Below are 19,511 nucleotides of genomic sequence, written 5' to 3' on the forward strand. Positions count from 1 at the left end.
AACTCAGTTCATCAGAACAGAGCCCGTTTCAGCCTTCTCATAGTACTGTTGCCCTCTGGGGTTGAATATCTTTTGCTCGATATGATAACATCTGAAAACCATGAGCTGCGGCCCTGTATGTAAGGAGGAAGGCAGCAGGGTTGATGTCCAGTGGTCCTTTCAAGGACACAGCGAGGTTGGAAGAATGTTTTCTGCTTCTTGACTTTGTATTCAAGTCGTGGATCCAGCCCATTACAGTGCAGACTTCTCTGCTCTGTTTTATCTCCACAGTTTCATATGGCCAGCCAGGGCAGATGAATTCCATCTCCCTTGGACCACCTGCCTCTTGCTTGGTTACTGGTCCTTTCTCATGGTCTCTGATCCTTTTTTTGTAGTGGTAAATGATCCAGTATTGTGGTCACACAGAGTACAGTCTTCCTAAAGGTGAGCTCCCTTCTGAATGAATGAATAAAAGGAAGAAAGAATCTGACCAAAAATGAACAAAAGTAATGAACAAGTACAGATCTTGGGAAACCTCAGTATTGTGGATATAGAAGAAAAGAAGGGTGGGCCACAAATGTATTATTGAATACACAATCCATACTAATTATTACTTAAGTGTTTGGCTCATGATATTTTGAATATTCTAGCTTCCTTTTGATTATTTCATTATTTCTGATTTTTACAGTGGTATTTCTCTTGTTGTTACATGAACTTCCTCTCATGGGGATTTGTTTTTGCATTAAAATGTGAGCAAAGGAGAAAGAGAGGAAGAGGGGAAAAGAAAGACCTTGTGTATATGTGTTTCTGTGCCCATGTTAAGTGTTAGTCCATCTCCACATGAGCTTCGTGTAGATCCTGCTTTCTGACAGGGTGCCCTGTAGTCTGTCATTGCTTCGGCTTGAGCTTTAGAAGTATCAGTGCACAGCGCAGTTCTTAATGCATCTGCTGAGGATTCCTGCAGCATGCAGGCCATAGGAATCTATCCACCATATCCATAACTGTCGATAACCTGGAGTCTTGGTTTCCCTGGAATGACTGTTTCCTGCCCTACCCTAACCCAAGGTCTGGAGCAGAAGGAAGTTTATTGCTACTTGTCCAGATAGTGGCCAACAGTTGTCAAGGTCCCATATTGTGTATCAGATAGCACTTCAGGCTTCATGTATAGGGCCCATTTCCAGATACTTATCTACTACAGTACAAAGAGGGGAACACAGTGGCTCCATAAGATAAGTAATGGACTGCAAACCAAAAGGTCATTAGTTCAAGCCCACCAGCCACTCCGTGGGAGAAACATGAGGCTTTCTACTCCTACAAAGAATTTTTTTTTTTTTTTTGTAAACTTTTTATTTTCTCAGAAGTTAAATCTTTCCATCATTCATTTTTTAAAAATGTTTTATTATGAATTATGTGATAGTTTTCATGGGACAACATTAGCTTTACATTCATCCTATCTTATATCATTTTATTGCCATGGTTACAATACCCTCCATGCGTCATCAACCAACCAAAAGGTATACCCTGAAAGCCTTCCCTGTGATCCTCAGCTCACAGCCTCTCTCTCTCTCTGGGTCTAGAGTCCTCAGCCACTCCATCTCTCCATGTCATCATCTCTGCCTCCATCTCTGGTATCACTGTTTCTCTGGGTAGGGTCCCGATCTCCGCTCTTCTCCCTTGATGGTCCCAGGGACCTCCACTCCTAGACTGCAAAGTCAACCACTCCCCTTATTTTGCTCCAAAATGTCTACCTTTACATTTCCAACCCTCATAATCAATCCTGATAGCAATTATTCACTGTTGTGACACATGAGTGCTATCCCTATCTCCTTTCATCAGCCCCAACCAGGCAGATTGGATACTACTCCATGGAGATTCTACCTCCTCCGCACCCTCTGGATCTAGGCTCCCTCTTGAAAGCTTGTAAGCCAATCGCTTCTTGCCTTTGTAGCCCCCCATTTTTGGTAGTCAACTTCCAAGTTGCCCATCCCTGCCTACCCCTGTGTATGGAGGGGGTGGGAATGATCCTCTCTGTAAAGATTTTTCCCCCTCTTTGGAGATACTGCATCCATAGGTGTAGGTTAAGCTCATCAAATTGTATCAGATTACTCTTTTTTCCTCTTCTTTCTTCTTCTAGTTGAATTCTGATCATCCAGTCATTGAAGCCAGGTCAAGTGGGTATTATCTGCAAGTGTGGGTATTCTTGTACATATGCCCTCTCTTCTTATCAGCTGGACGCTTCACGCTCCCCTGTAGTCCTCTGTGGCTATATCACTGACCCTGGGCCCAGGAGTCTCCAGGTCGTGCCAAACTGGTAGCCAACCAGGTCTTCCCCTGGGTTCACAGATGTCTCTTGAACATGGTAGGACTTAGCTTTCTGCTTCAGTGCTGTTTTCCCCTCACTTCCCCTCATTGGTGACGAACCGTGGTCACCAGTCAGAATGCATGTCTGCTCGTATATTCCCCTTGGGTCTTAGTCTTGGAAGGGGTTTTGCCCTGAGGGGCTACTCCCACAAAGCCTTGGGCGCTCCATGCAGAGTCACTAGGATTTGGAACCAACTTGAAGGCACTTAGCAACAACAAAAAGGGCACAAAGATAAGCTTCTTTATCTTGTACTATTTCATAACTTACTTCTCAGCTGCCAGAGTCTAGATTCAGCTTACAAAACACCATGGGTCATAATGGAGTTAGCTCCTGCTTTACCAATGTGGTTTTGAGTACTCAGTTTTATTTTGACAACCCAGAATTGACTTCTAAGTTTTCAAATTATTTTTATTACATGTTGTCTTCCATTTTATTTGTTATCTCAAAGTATTTGTTGGATGATGGGGGTCCCATTCAGTTGGAAAGTTGCCCTCTCTTTCATATATAATCTCTTATATCATCCATTACCATAATGTACAGGTGATGACATCAAGGTGTTATGGGTAGTTACGTTTTTGGAGGTCCCATAGCCAATAAATAGCAGAGAAGAAATAAAGAAAGAAAGGATGCTTCTGGAAGGAGGAACAAACTGAGAGCACAAACAATGCCGTGGGATTCAGGGAAGGAGAGTGCTTCAAGGTTTGGACAAGAATCCAATGCTGTAGAGGGGACTGAGAAAACCATAGGATTTGGCGGTTTTCTAGAGAACAGATTGTATCTAAGTGGGTCTTTGAACTGTATCTGGTGGACAGGGACTGTGATTTTTTCTGTCTTCAGTGCCACTTGCAAATAGGCCCTTAAGTGCTTTTTGAGAGTGATGGTGATTATCTACAATTTTTCCTTGAAATTAGCACTTCTCCTTGCAAACTTTATTCAAAAGCATGGGATCAGGCCAGGGTTTGTGCTCACCCTCCGAATATACTTTGGCAAATACGTTCTTTGGGAAATTGCTTGTAGAACCCCCCTCAGTGGGTAAAGCACTGAAAGAGAATCAGCTAGTGACAGACCAGTTGAAGGAGATGCTTGAGATAACTTTAGACTTCAAGGGAGGGGAGAAATATTCTCTCTTGAACCATGTACCACATTTTGAGTACAGTGCTAAGCTCTTCATAAGTAGTTTTTTGTTTTGTTTTAATCCTTTAGAAAAGGGCACTGTTGTTTCCAATTTAAAGAAAACTAGTGCAAGGCCAGCAGTTCAAAACCACCAGCTGTTCAGTGAGAGAATGATGAGGCTTTCTGCTCCCATGAAGATTTACAGCCTCAGAAACACTGTACAGGGTTGCTTTGATTCAGAACCAACTCCATGGCACATAACTAAGCAACCAAGGCCTTAGAGGAACCGTGGTGGGGTGCTATTGGATAAGCACTGGACTACTAAACACAAGGTTAGTGATTCAAACTCACCAGCCACTCCTTGGAAACCCTATACAGGATCACTATAAGTCAGAACCAACTCATCAGCACTTAACCGCAACAAGGCCATAGATAAAGCTAAGTGACTAAGAATCCAAGGTACTAGATAGAATTGGATTTAAACACAGGCTTGTCTGACTTCAAAATCCCTGCTTTTCTGGAGAGATTGAAAGTTCTAGCCCACCCACAGATACCTCAGAAGAACAATCCAGCAATCTACTTGTAACTGATCAGTCACATGGAGCATCGTTCTACCATGACACACATGGGGCCATCTTGCATTGGAGTCAACAGCAGTGTCTGACTCCAAAGTAAGACATCCCAAGTGGGATATGTTTTAAGTTGTTCTAGTAGTTTCCTTGGAAAGCGTGATGGCACTGTAGGATAAGCACTGGACTGGGAACCACAAGGTCAATGGTTCAAAATCAACAGCTGCTCCGTGAGAGAAGGATGAGGCTTTCCACTCCCACAAAGGTTTATAGCCTCGGAAACCCTACTGCTTGGCTGTTATGAGTCAGAATCAACTCGATAGCACTTAATGACAAGAACAACGAGTTTCCCTGTGATGACTAGAGTCAAAATGAAAGAACCGCATGTTCCAAATTCTCTTCCAGAAACCAAGATTCTTGTCCTGGGGTCACCTAAAAGAACGGTGATCAGACTTTCATGATCTCTGAATATGCCCTCCAATCTCCTTACCTAACAGCACACAGAAGCTAGAGTTCTGCAGGCTGGGAAAGAGGTGTGCTGTTGTTGTAAGTGCTGTTGAGTTGGTTCTGACCCATAGTGACCCTGGATAGAGTTTTCTAGGAGCAGCTGGTGAGCTTGAACTGCTGACCTTGCAGTTCAAGGCAGCTTTGCAGTCCAGCGCATTAACCCACAGTGCCACACCAGGACTCCGGGAAAGAGGTGTGGAGGTCATAATAGAGATGGGAGATGGTGTCATCTAGCTTGCTTCATCTGACATGTGTCTGCCTAGCGGGAGGTCATGGTTTCATTCATTCATGCATTCATTCATTCATTCATTTAACAAACATTTATGAGTTCATTTTAGCAGAATGACTTTTACTCAAACTGGACTTGTGCAAGGAGTAACATTACAAAGATATGAATAAGGGTTTGCATCCTAGAACGGGACCCAGAGCACCTGCCATGGGTCAGGCAGAAACTAGAGGGAAGAGCTGGGCTGTCATTAACAGCCACTACCCACGTGTGGCTATAAATTAGATTAAATTTATGAAAATTAAACAATACTGAAAATGTTATCCCTAAACTGCCCTGGCCACATTTCAAGTACTCAGTGGCCACATGTGGCTGGTGGCTATGGTTGTAGCTAGGGCAAGTATAGGATATTGTTACAGACTATTCTGTCAGTAATGAGAGTGTTGACTCTGGAACCAGAAGGCCTGGTTTGGAATACTGGCTCTTTCCCTTAGCAGCTGTGTGCTTGTGTGTTTTCTCAAGCAGGTTACTTCACATCCCACTGCCTTTCTTCCTTTATCAGCAATACAGGCAACACAGTTGGGACAACCAAATAGGGAACACCTTATGGAGCAAACACTGTGTTCTAGACACTGTTATAAATGCTGTGTGTGCATTAGCTAATCTACTTTCCAAACCAAACTGTGAGGTGGGTGTCGTTCTGAGAGTAAGGGAGCACAGGGCAGAAATCACAGCCTGTTTTTTACATATGGTGGTGGTCATGTGCTGTGGGGTTGGTTCTGACTCACAGCGACCCGGTATAGGGTTTTTGAAGTTTTAAATCTTTATGGGAGCAAGAGTCTCATCTTTCTCCATCGGAACAGCAGGTAGTTTTGAACTGCTGACCTTGAAGTTAGCAGCCTGATGCGTAACCACTACATTACCAGAGCTATTTATTTTATAGATACAGCAACAGAGAAACAGAGAAGTACATGCAGCTAGTTCATGGCTGAGCTGGCATGGGAACCCAGTCAGTTGGGGACTGGAGTTAGCCTTGCCAGACTTCACTATAATCCCTAGTGATGTTACCAGTGTCATAGAATTTCGGGAGCATTAACTAATTTATGCCATTAAAAACGAGCTCTGGCAGTGTAGTGGTTACGAATTGGGCTGCGAACCACAAGGTCAGCAGTTCGAAACTACGAGCTGCTCTGCGGGAGAAGGATGAGGCTTTCTGCTCCTGTAAAGATTTACAGCCTCGGAAACCCTGTTCAGGGTCGCTATGGGAACCGACTTAACAGCACTTAACATCAACAACATCTCACCTAACACAATGTGACTCTGGAAACACACTATCTTGTTATTCTTTTGCTCTTCAAGGAAGTTAGAGAAACTCTAATTTTTATTACTTTCCAGAATCTAGGAGAGATGGTCACCTGTTTCCCTTGTTAATGTAAAATGGCAAATGATGGAGCAAAAGACTTGTGTGAGACCAGGAGACCTGGCTCTTCCCAACTTTGGACATGTGACTTTTCTTCTCTGCCTTGGTTTCCTCATCTGTAATATATGAGGATTGAACTGTAATGACTCTGAACCTTTTTCTTTTCAAAATTCTCTGATTCTGTGATAAATGGGGCCTAATTTGCATTGCACAATTACAAGGCATGTATAAATATTAGCTTATGCAACGGGTTAATCACTTAATGTCAGATAAATGTGGAGAGCAAGGTGTTTAATATGTTTACATAAACTGTACAAACCATTTTGTCATTAATTGTGCTTACCCAGTGTTCTAGCATGCGTGTGACAAGTCGAGGAGCTCCGCATGGGAGCTTGTCCCCCTGACTTCATTCCAACCCGGCTGTGATTTATGCTCCGTTCTCCCTTAGTCCGGAACTGAAGTTTTGAAAGTGTTTATGTAAACAGTACATCCCTCCAAATTGGAAACACAGGAGGCATTACCTCTACCTTCAGACAGGCTCTACTCCTCTGGGCACTTCATTTTACATTTAGTCAGGGAAAAGACTGGGAATTGCCACTAGTTTACACTTGGATGTCAAACTTCTTCTTTTTTGCCTTCTTTAAGATTTATCATAGGAGATTCAGGACAATTTGAGGGCAGTTATGGGAAAATTCTCAGGTGTGATAAAATTCTCAGAGTTTTTGTTCCATTGCTTTTTATGGGGCTATGGATGGCAATAAAGTCAGATTGGGCACAGTGTAGCCATCTGCCTGACAGCCTGGGTTGTGCAGAAAGCCAAGGATGTCATTGACCAGGGCAGCTCAGGGAAGGGGCGGCACTGACATTGGATGAGTCCGGTCCTGGGTAGCAGGAGGAGGCTGGAATTCTGGTGAGAACTTAGGGAAGGGGCTTTTTGCAAAGCTGTGTGCAGTGTGAAGAGAACTGGCCCAGCCTCCAGGACCTAGGAGCAATGGAAAGCTGTTAACACCAGGCTCTGGAAAGGTCAAATGCAGAACACGATGTTCCTGAATCCTAGAGAGAGCTAGAGCTCCGGTGGGGACACTCAACTGTTGAAGCTAGAGAGGTCCAAGCTCCTGCCAGAATTGTGGGATCTAGACAAAGACCCGGAGAAGACGTATCCGAGCCTCCCTTCCCACTGCCACACTCTCAGAGGTTTTCCCTTGGGCAGAATCTAACTGGAAGCTGAAAAGGCACGAAGGTCAGATGGGTAGGTGCAGTCCTTAGAGCTGAGGGCACAGAACACAGCAGAGAAAAAACCGAAAGTGACTGAGGGGTGAGGAAAATCAGCGCAGGCACAGGGGAAGAGTTGTCTGTACCTGTGAGGGGAAGAAAATGCGAGAAGCAGAGAGTGCTTTGGAAATATGAGATCCCATCTTCACAAGTCCCTCCACTCCTTGCAGGCTTAACAGCCCAGCATCCAATGTTGACAGGAGTCCTGATGTAACACTGTAGGATAAAGCGCTGGAATGCAGGTCGCTTTGTACCTCAAGGTTGGTGGTTCAAACTCACCATCTACTCCTCAGAAACCCTATATAGGGTCGCTATGGGTCGGAACCGACTCGATGGCACTTAACAACATAATTGTTTACAAGCTAGGTGACCTTGGGCAGGTTACTCAAACTTTCTGATCCAAAGTTTTCAGCTCTGTAAAGTGGAACTAATTACACCAGCAGCATGTTGTTAGCTACCAGGGAGTCAGCCCTTAACTCAACCCATGCATAACAGAATGAGGCACTGTTGCATCTACAGACACAGTCGTCATGATCCACTGACTGATTGTTGGAAACAGATCTCAGGTCTCTCTTCCTAGTCCATATTAGTATGGAAGCTATGCTGAAACCTGATCAGTATCCTGGTAACACACAAGCCTCCACTGATGAATGGTGCTGAGGAATTGAAACCGGGACTCCTACATGGCACACAAGGATGCTATCACTAAACCACCACTGATCCCATACAAATATCATAGGGTGGCTATATATTGAAATTAAATAATAAATGTAAATATCCAATTTAGAACCTGGTATTAACTCTGTAAGAAATCATTGACTACATCCCGATTGAATAGAGCTAGACAGGACCCTGTAATTCAGACACCAAGAGTTTAGTGAAAGGCAGATAGTCACTGGATATACATGTAAACAAACATAGACTTATAGAAATTGTTGTGTCCAATTACATTCATATGGAAATATGCACACAGATTAATACTTAAAGTGATAAGAATGCAAAAACCAATGTGATATAATAAGAGAGGGAAAGTTTATATTGGGGATCAGGAAGTCCTCTGAAAAAGTAACACAAAGGTTAGAAGATATATAGGAGCTAAGGACTTCTGGGATCAGCACTGGACTGTGAACCCTAAGGTCGGCAGTTCAAACTCACCAGTTGCTCCTTGGAAACTCTATGCAGGGTCGCTGTAAGTTGGAACCAACTCCATAGCACTTAACAACAACAACAATAGTCAAACAAAACTAGACAAAGTACTCAGTAGCCGGAGCCAAGAGGAGAGCAAGAGAAGGATAAGGGAGAGGAGGAGTAAAAGTACTAGTAGGAATAGAATTACATGGAAGATGAACACCATTCTCCTTTCGGTCTTCTCCTCACTGGTTTGCTCCTTATTAGACGCTTTTCATAGTTCTGTCTCATTCTTCTGATCCCAAATATTGGAGCATCTTTGGGCCTAGTTCTTGGATGTCTCTTCATCTCTTCCCTCCATCATGTCAGTCATGATCTCAAACCCAAGACCCCTGGTTTTAAATACCATTCATTTGTTCTAGTTCTTAGTTCAGACTTCTGCCCTGTACTCTAGACTTCTTCATCTAACTGCTGACTTGCCAAAAAATTTGGCCAACCAACTGAAGGAGATGTATATGTCTTCTCATTCCAAAGAAAAGCTATAGCTATCCAACAGAATGAAGAAATTAGTATTATGTGCAAGTAAAATTTCAATGAGGATAATTAAAAGATGGTTGCAGCAGTCTATCAATGGAAATTGCCGGAAATTCACATTGGATTCCTAAATGGACATGGAATAAGGAAATCTTTGCTGATGTAAAATGGATTTTGCTTGGCTGAAAGTAGAGAATATCAGAAAGGTAGTTACTTGCTTGCTGTGCAAAAGCATTGGACTGTGTGACTCATACTAAATGATTTATAACAGTGTGAAGAATGGGAATTCCAGAGTACTTTATTGTGCTTATGTGGAACCTGTACCTAGACCTAGAGGAAGTGTTTCAAAGAGAACAAAGGGTTTAAAATCAGGAGAGGTGTGCATGAGGGTTGTACGTTCTCACCTATTCAGTCTGCATGCTGACCAAATACTCTGAGACGGTGGTCTATATGAAGAAGCACTATATGAAGGCAACAAGATTGGAGGAAGATACATTAACAATCTGCAATATGCTGAGGGTCCAACCTTAGTTGCTGAAAGAGAAAAGGACTTGAAGTGTACTTACTGATAAAGATCAAAGGCTACAGATGTCAGCAGGGATTACTCCTCAACTTAAAAACAAAAACAAAAAACCCTCACTTGAACCAATAAGCAACATCATGATAAACAGAGGAAAGATTGACGCCAAAGATTTTATTTTACTGGAATTTAAAATCAATGCCCATGGAAGCAGCAGTTAAATCAAGTGACATATTGCTTTGGGAAAATCTATTGCAAAAGGCCTCACCAAAGTGTTAAAATCAAAGATGTCACTTTGAGGACTAAGGTTTGCCTGACCCAAGCAATTGTATTTTCAATCGTCTCAAATGCATGCAAAAGCTGGACAATGAATAAAGAAGACTGAAAAAGAATTGATTCCTTTGAATTACAGTTGGTGAAGAATATTGAATACACTATGGACTGTCAGAAGAGTAAACACATCTGTCTTGAATGAAGGACATCCAGAATGTTCTTAAGTACTTTGGACATATTATCGATCAGGAGGGATCAGTCTCTGAAGAAGGACATCATCCTTAGTAAAGTGGAGGGTCAGTGAAAAGGAAGAAGCTTCTCGATGATTGACACAGAGCTGCAGCAGTGAGCTCAGACATAGCAGCGGATGTGAGGGTGGGGCTGATGGGCCAGTACTGTTCACATATTGTAGCTATGAGTTGGCACTATCTTGATGACATCGAACAACACAGTAACAACAATATGTATGGTAATACCTTATCTTTCTCCCGTGGAATGACTGAAGTATTTGTGCCACAGACGTTTCTGTTAGTAGCCAAGTGCTTAACTACTACCTGCTGGACTTCTTCCCTAGCTCATGTTGTTGTTGTTAAGTGCTGTTGTGTTGGCTCTGACACACAGCGACCCTGTATAGGACTTCCAAGGAGTGGCTTGTGGGTTTGAACCACTGACCTTGTAGTTAAGTCCAGTGCTTATCCTACAGTGTCACATCAGGATTCCCCAGCTCATTGTTAAGTGTTGTCGAGTTGGTTCTGACTCACTGTTGCTGTTGTTAAGTGCCATCGAGTTGGTTCTAACCCACAGCATCCCTATATAGGGTTTCCGAAGAGTGGCTTGTGAGCTTGAACCACCGACCTTGCTGTTCAAATGGACTTTGCAGTCCAGCACATTAACCCACAGCACCACACCAGGACTCCATTCTGACTCATAGTCATCTGGTATAGTGTTTCTGAGGAGTGGCTGGTGGGTTTGATCTATCTGCCAACCTGGTGGTTCACAGTCCAGTGCTGATCCTACAGCACCACACCAGGAGTCCTCCCTAGCTTGTTATTGTTGTTATTGTTAAGTGCCCTCAAGCGGGTACCGATCCATGGCGACCCTGTGTAGGGTTTCTGAGGAGCGGCTGGTGAGCTTGAACCGCCAACTTTGTGATTCAAACCAACTTTTCCGTACAGCGCATTAACCCACAGCACCACACCAGGCTCATAGCACATAGTGAATACCCAATAATCACTTATTGTTTGAAGGCTTGACTTTCATTGATGTCTAGGAGAAACTCCCCATAACCAGATCTTCTTTACCTCAATAGCCCCTAACCAAGGAGATATATTCAAACAAACCTGAACTTGAAGACTCTCAGCACTGTTTTGAATGCATCCGTACCTCTGATGGTGGGTTGGGGCTATGGTTTTTGTTGCATTCTCATGAGAAGGGACCTATAGTGAGGCACTTTGAGTGCAGGGTGATTTTAGTGACTACTGTCTAGTCTCCTGAATGGTAATGAAAGAACAATTATTGGCAATCTTGAGAAGATAGGATCAAACTAAGCATTGGCAACGTGTTTTCTTCTTCCTGTGTACCCCTTCCACCCTGAAAGAAATATGAACATAAATGTGTATCATTTTCGATTTACAGATCTAATGCATATTTGTTGAGCACCTAGTCTGTGTCACACAATGAGCTAAGTGCTTTCATGTGCATCATCCCTTCTAAATCATACCATAAGCTGATGAATTTGATTCTTACTTTCTTATGCCCAAGCTAAAGAATTAAAAACAAGTGACTCAGGCCTATTCAGAGAGAAAGAGTAAATGCCAGAGCCAAAACGAGATCATAATTTTGAAGAAGGATCTGGAAAAAGCAGAGAGTTAAATGTAGAAGGAAGAATTTAAGCAACAGACACATACTATTGATGTTTATGAAGGCCTTTTATGCATTTCATTTGTTGTTGCTAGGTGCTGTGACATCGACAATGAGTCATAACAATCTTATGCACAACAGAACAAAACATTGCCTGGTCCTGCACCAACCGTACAATTGTTGCTCTGCTGGACTTTACTGTTGCTGCCACTGTGCCAATCCATCTCGTTAGGGGGTCTTCCTCATGTTTACTGACCCTCCGTTTTACCAATCATGACGTCCTTCTCCAGGTCCTTCCTGATAATATGTCAGATGTATGAGAGACGAAGTTGGGCCATCCTGTCTGGGAAGGAGCATTCTGGCTGTACTTCTTCCAACACAGATTTGTTTGTTCTTTTGGCGGTCTGTGGTATTTTTAATATTCTCTTCCAACACTGTAACTCAAAGGCCTCAATTCTTCTCCAGTCTTCCTTATTCATTGTTCATCTCTCACATGCATATTAGGCTAGTGAAAAATACCATGGTTTGGGTCAGGTGCACCTTAGTCCTCAAGCTGACATCCTGTGGTTTGCATTGCAGTGCTGATCCTATAGTGCCACACCAGGAGTCTCTTCATAGTAAATAATTAAAGTGGAACGACATCGAAGCAAGTGTTAGGTGAAGTCCCTGACCTCATGCAACTAATAACATAGTTGGAAAGAAAAACTATCCAGGAGGTACAACTTTAGTCAGAGAGGAAAATGAGAAACGTATAGGTCTTCCTCCTTGTGAAAAATTATAGTGGGGTGACATAATATATAACATGCATAGCTATCTTATGGAGTCCTGGTGTGGCACTGTGGGTTAATGCATCAGACTGCAAAGTCGTTTGAACTGTAAGGTCAGTAGTTCAAACTCACCACCTGCTCCTTGGAAACCGTCTACAGGGTCATTATGGGTCGGAATCAACTCGACAGCACTTAACAACAGTGACAAATAGCTATGTTATATATATTATATACTGGAGTCCTGGTGTGGTGGTGTGGATTAATGTACTAGACTGCAAAGTTGGTTTGAACCGCAAGGTCAGCGGTTCAAGCTCACCACCTGCTCCTTGGAAACCCTATATAGGAACTGACGCAATGGCACTTAACAACAACATAGTTATGTAGTGGCAAAACCTGGTAAAGATCATGGGGAAATTAAAATTGTTAATCTTTTGGTGTTATTGATTCATGATTGACTTTTTATTTTAAGCCTGATATTTTTTACCATTTATTTTCCAGTAAGTTGGGGGGGGGGGCGCGGGGAAAGCCAGGCGTGACACCAATGGAAAGACAAACTTGTTTTCGTTATAACAGCACCTTGACCAGAAAGGGAATCCAATAGCCTTCCTGTGAATATGAAGTCAAACTATTTTTCATCCAGTTTCCCATTCCTCTGCTTGTGGAAACATATGGAGACTCTCAGAAGGAACTCTGAAATCATCCTGTTTTTATACACATGAGAAGATTAAACCCAGAAGTGTTAAAAGGGTTATCCCAAAGTCTGCCAGAACTCGTGGCAGAAGCAGAACAGAACCGACTCCCGGCTCTGGTGCCCAGGAAGGAGCCCAGGATTCCGAGCCTTTTTTTCTGTGCATCCGGTCACTTCATTTAGCCTAAGAGTCAGAGTTCCCAAGTCATTCTGGAATGTGAAATACTTACTTCCTGAGCATCTTAAGAGGAGTCTATGAAGAAGCACATGCGTCAAAGTGCTCTGCAACCTATAAAGTAATGCAGGAAATGTTTCCCTAAACCACCCTTCTGACAGCATTGGAAACTTTCTGTACCTGGCATTCCCCTGTTTGGCTCTACTTTTCTGCAGAGCTTAGAACAATTCCATTCTAGTTTGACCCTCTGCTAAGAATTTGCATGTCTCCTCTAGACAGATGGAATCAGAGTTTACCACTACAGTGTAACACAATCCTCAGGTGAGTCTTAGAGATTCCCAGATGATTCTTCTGTATACATAAAGAATCACATAGGCATATTGCTAACTGGTGGATTCTGATTCTGTGGACATGCGAATTCTCAGCAGAGGGTCAAACCAGAATGAACCAATTCTAAGCTCCGCCTTTCTTCTGGAGCTAAAGAATGCCATCTGTGTTAGACAGCAAGATGGAACTAAGAGAGGTATTTAGGAAACAAAGATTGATTTTCCAGAGCAGATCTACTCACATTGACAGAAAGCATTGCATCACAGTTGGCCATTAGCTGAAATCATCCTGAAGATTATCTAACCCAAGGATGGGGAACCTTTTTTCTGCCAATATTTATAACATCATTTGAGGTCCATACAAAATTATCAACTAAAAAATTAGCCTGCTATAAGTGGCCAAATATTTAATTAACTCACCCTGATTGTGATGGTTAGAACTGCAGTTGCCTTAGCAGGGCCAGACCAAATGATTTTGTGGTCCTGGTGTGGTGCCGTAGGTTAATGCTCCAGACTGCAAAGCCATTTGACCTGCAAGGTTGGCAGTTCAAATTCACCAGCTGCTACTTGGAAACCCTATACAGGATTGCTATGAGTCAGAAATACCTCGACGGCACTTAACAACAACAATAACATATGGCCCATGGCCAGATGTTCCCCAGACCTGATCTAACCTTTAGAGCTGAAAAGATCAGTGAACTATTACTTTAAGTTGTACTCTGGCTAATATGTGAATTTCCACTGCATTGCCTCAGCTACTCTTGCATTCAATAAACATGAGGAATTGCATAGTAATAGCAACCGATGCACCCAGACACACACTTTAATTAAAGGAATACATCACACAATAAAGTGCATTTAAATGAAAAATCTTTTCATTGGAAGTACAGTTTCTATTTTTTTTTCTGCTTATGGTACTTTTCTGATGTTTAAACACTTCTAAGAGAACAAGAAGGGCAGTCGAGGGTCAAGGTGGATGGGATTCTCCAGGGGAATGCTGGATTATGGATGCCTCTGCCCTGATGGAGCATTAGCTAAACCTCATGTAGTGACAGGTGGTACAGACATCGAGTGTGACCATGCATCAATGGGACTGACGAATTGAGCTAGTGTATGCCTGAGATGCTATTGGGAGAGTTCTCAGTCCCAGACAGAGGGGTGATGGGTAGAGGAAGGAGAAGGGCAAGCAGGTAAAAATGTACACTCCTTGGTGTTGACACTGCACTTTGTGGCTGTCCAAACTGATGACTTAGTAACAAAAGGATAGGCTGCTTTGGGTCTTTAGGTAGGAAACTGGGCGAAAGAGCCCATGTGCCCTTCCCTGTGCCTGTGGTTTATAACTGCTGTCAAGTCAGTTCTGACTCCTATTGACCTTGTATAGGGTTTCTAAGGAGCAGCTGGTGGGTTTGAACTATCCACCTTGTGGTTTGCAATCCAGTGCTGATCCTACAGTGCCACACCAGGAGTCCCTATGCCTGTTAGGGGTATTTTTTCCTTATTGATTTTATTGTAAAACACTTTATATATGATAAACTGCATTCACTTAAGGTGTACTGTCCCATGGCATTTGACAGTTGAATGTGCCTGTGAATTGACAACCGAGCTATAGAACATACCCATCACTCTGCCAGAGATGTCTCCTGCCCCCCTGCCATTTACTCCTCCCTCCAGCTGTGGTCCTAGGCCAACACTGATGTTCATGTTACCAGAGGTTAGCTTGCATTTTACAAATAGAACCACACAATATGTACTTCTTTTGTGTGTCTGGATTGTTTCATTAAACATCATATTTTACATTCATATATGTTGTGCATATCAGTTGTTTCTTTGGATTGCTGAATGTGGAATGGTGTTTTCAGGCCGAATACAGTTCTTATCTTGATTACATAGCTTCTAATAGCTGTTTCTCGGAAACCCTACGCACGGTCGCTATGAGTGGGAACAAACTCGACAGTATTTAACAACAACAGCACTGCCGGTTTTAGGAGCCCCTGAGTGGTATAAAAATGATGAACCCACTTGCCTGCTAATTGAGTGTCCAAGCCCACTCAGAGGCAATTCAGAAGAAAAGCCCAATGATCTACTTCTGAAAAATAAGCCATTGTAAACTCTGTGGAGCACAGTTCAAGTCTGATACACTTAGGTCGGCATGAGTTGGAATCCACTCCATGGCACTTAGCTGATACTGCTGGGTGTAGTACCTGGGAAGCTCTATGCACATCTGAGCTAACTTGTCCCCACATGTTAGGAGTAGAGTGACTGCTCTAGGACCTATCACTGGGGGTCATTTTGCAATCGAGGTGACATAGTGATAGATTGAGGCCAAGCTCCCCTTTCTTCATTCCTTCCTTCTGGAGTCCCTTCCTTTTTTCATAAATATTTCATGATCATTCACTATAGCTTGGAGCACTACTCTAGACACTTTGGTACATCAGGAAATAAGAACAGAAAGAAATCCCCACCATAAGCTTGCCATTTTTATCAAGAGACAAATAATAAAAACTCAAAGGAACTACAGGAGCAGGCATGTAAACTTTCTGGTGACCACCTGCTGGTCTACTGGTGAGTGGAAGAGGGGGAATGGCAGAATTGAACAAATGGGCTGAGTTCAACCATGTTCCATAGACTCCCGTTGACCTGGAGATGAGAGAGAGAAGAGGAAGGTCTGGTTGGTTCTTAAATGTGGTGAGACCTGGAGATTCCTGAGCCCATAGTCAAGGACATAGCCATGGAGGGTTAGAGCTGAGAGTGAAGCATCCAGCTGATATGAAGTGAGGGGAAATGCACAAGAATGCCCAAACTTACAGATAGCTTCAATGGCTTGATGATCAGAACTAAATTAGAGGAAGATTAAAACAAAACAAAACAATTTTTGATAAAGGAAACAAGTGTAAATTGATAACATTTGATGAAGTTGACTTATATTTATTGGATGTAGTAGGTCAAAATAGCAACTGAGAGGGAAGGAGTCTTCACATCAAGTATCAATCTTATCCCCTCTGTATACTGAGTAGATAGGGATGGGCAACTTAGATACTGGCTACCTAAAATAAGGAGGTGATAAAGGCACAAAGTGACTGGCTTACAAGTTTTTAAAAGGAAGTTTAGTTTAAGAGTGTGCGGAGGAAGATAGAATCCCCACTGAATAGTTTTCATCTTGTCTAGACATGTCTGGTGAAAAGAGATCGGGATAAGATTCTTATGATTCAATAGTGAGTAATTGTTATCATGACTAATTGCGACTGTTCCAACTGTAAAGGTAGACATTTTGTAATAAAAACAGGGGAGTAGTTGATTTTACAGTCCAGAAACAGAGGACCTTAGGACTATTAAGGGAGAAGAGCACACACAGAATGTGGGACCCTATCCAGAGAAACTGCAACACCAGAGATGGTGGCAGAGATGAGGACATGGAGAGAGGAACCAGGTGTGGACTCTAGACTCTTGGAAAGAGAAATACTGAGTGTTGGCAGTCAGCTGGCAGGCTTGCAGAATGTGCTCTTTTGTTGTTTAAATGGTTATATATTCCTGAGTCAGGTACACTTTAGGCCTCAAACTGACATCTTTGCTCTTGAACAGTTTAAAGAGGTCTTGTGCAGCAAATTTGTCTAATGCAATACATCGTTTGATTTCTTGACTGCTGCTTCCATTAGTGTTGATGGTGGATCCATGCAAAATGAAAGTCTTTGACACCTTCTGATCTTTTCTCCATTTATCATGATGTTATCTATTAATTCAGTTGTTAGGATTTTTGTTTTCTTAATGTTGAGGTTGTCAGGAGGGACCAGTCACTGGAGAGTGATATCATGTTTGGTAAGGTGGAGGGTCAGAGAAAAAGAGGAAGACCCCCAAGCAAGATGGATTGGCAAAGTGGCAGCATGACAACAATTGTGAGGTTGGCCCAGGACTGGACAGTGTTTCGTCCTGTTGTGCATAGGGTCGCTATGAGTCGGTATTGACTTGTTGGCACCTAACAACAACAATATTGAGGTGCAACCATACTGAAGGCTTTTGTCTTTGATTTTCATCAGTAAGTATTTTAAGATTTCTTTGCTTTGAGCAAGCAAGGTTGCATTATCTGCATATTGTAGGTTGTTAATGAGTCTTCCTCCAATCCTGATGCCATGTTCTTCTTCCTATAATCCAGTTTCTTGGATTATTTGCTTGCCATACAGATTGAATAAGTATTGTACAAGAATATAACCCTAGCACACACCTTTCATGATTTTTAACCATTCTGTGTCCTCTTGTTCTGTTTGAATGACTGCCTTTTGGTCTGTGTTAAGGTTTCTGTTGAGCATAAATAAGTGCTCTGGAATACTCATTCGCTGCAGTTTCATCCATAACTTGTCATGATCCACACAACAGAAAGCATTGGCATAATCAGTAAAGCACAGTTAAGGATCCTTCTGGCATTCTCTGCTTTCAGCCAAGACCCATCTGACATCAGCATTGATATTCCTTGTTTCATGTCATCCTCTGAATCTGGTGGGTCCCTTGTCAGTTTCTTGATGTCCTCCCACAACTTTTCTGATGTTTAGTTGCTAATGTCTAATGCACCAAATGTATTATTGAGATGATCTCTAAATTCAGGTAGGATATATTCAAGGTCATATTTTTACTCTCAAGGACTTGTTTTAATGTTCTTCAGCTTTAGCCTGAACTTGCATATTGACAATTGATGATCTACTCAACAATCTGCCCCTGTCCTTGTTTTGGCTGATGCTATGGAGCTCTTTCACAGTCTCTTTCTACACATGTGGTCAATGTGATTTTTGTATGTCCTATTTCATGAAACCCATGTGTATAATCATCTTTTATGTTATTTAAAAATGATATTTGTAGTGATTATGCCAATGGTCTTGCAAAATCCTATCATGTGATCTCCAGTATCATTCTATCACCAAGGCCAGATTATCCAACTACTGATCCTTTTCTTTGTTTCCAGCTTTTCCATTCTGATCACCAGTAATTAGCAACATATCTTGATTGCATGTTAGATCAATTTCAGACTGAAGAAGTTGGTAGAGTATGAATAATAGTGGCATTAACTGGTCTTCTTTATGGTGTTGTTGTTGTTGGTGTGCCCTGGAGTTGGTTCCAATTCATAGCAACCCTGCATAGAGTTTTCAAGGCTGAAAATCTTTACAGGAACAGAAAGCCTATCTTTCTCCCATAGAACCGCTGGCAGTTTCGAACTGCTGACCTTGACGTTAGCAGCCCGATTCGTAGCTACTACACTACCAGAGCTTCTTGGTCTTCTTTATAGGCATATGGACATTATGCTATCATAAACAGCATTATACTTCAAAGTACATCTTGAAATATTCATTTTGATGCTGAATGTGATGCCATTCCTCTTCAATTTGTCATTCCTGGCATAGCAAATCATGTGATTGTCAGATTCTAATTGCCAATGCCTGTCCATTTCAGCTCACTAATTCCTAGATTATTGATGTTTATGGGTTTCATTTTATTTTTGACAACTTCCAGTTTTCCTAGATTCATACTTCATACATTCCATGTTCCAATTATTACTGGATGTTTGCAGCTGTTTCTACTCATTTTGAGTTTCACTCCATCAGAAAATGAAGACCCTGAAAGTTTTACTCCATTCGCGTTATCAAGGTCAACTCTACTTTAAGGAGACAGCTCTTCCCCAGTCGCAGTTTGATTGTCTTCCAACCTTGGCGGATCATCTTCTGGTAGTATATCTGATAGTATTCTAGTTGTATTCATCATGTTTCAATGTTCAGTATTCTGGTGCTATCTGACAGTGATTCACTGCTATT

The 19,511-nt window shown here is 42.3% G+C and overlaps 1 protein-coding gene across 1 annotated transcript in view; it reads left to right on the top strand.

Annotated features, from left to right (window-relative positions):
• SORCS3 (sortilin-related VPS10 domain containing receptor 3) overlaps nucleotides 1-19,511 on the top strand; it is an 863,487-nt gene that overhangs the window by 518,122 nt on the left and 325,854 nt on the right. The gene's annotated exons all lie outside the window — the stretch shown is intronic.

This window comes from Chrysochloris asiatica, unplaced genomic scaffold (assembly GCF_000296735.1).
Source record: "Chrysochloris asiatica unplaced genomic scaffold, ChrAsi1.0 scaffold00003, whole genome shotgun sequence".
NCBI classification, from domain to species: Eukaryota; Metazoa; Chordata; class Mammalia; order Afrosoricida; family Chrysochloridae; genus Chrysochloris; species Chrysochloris asiatica.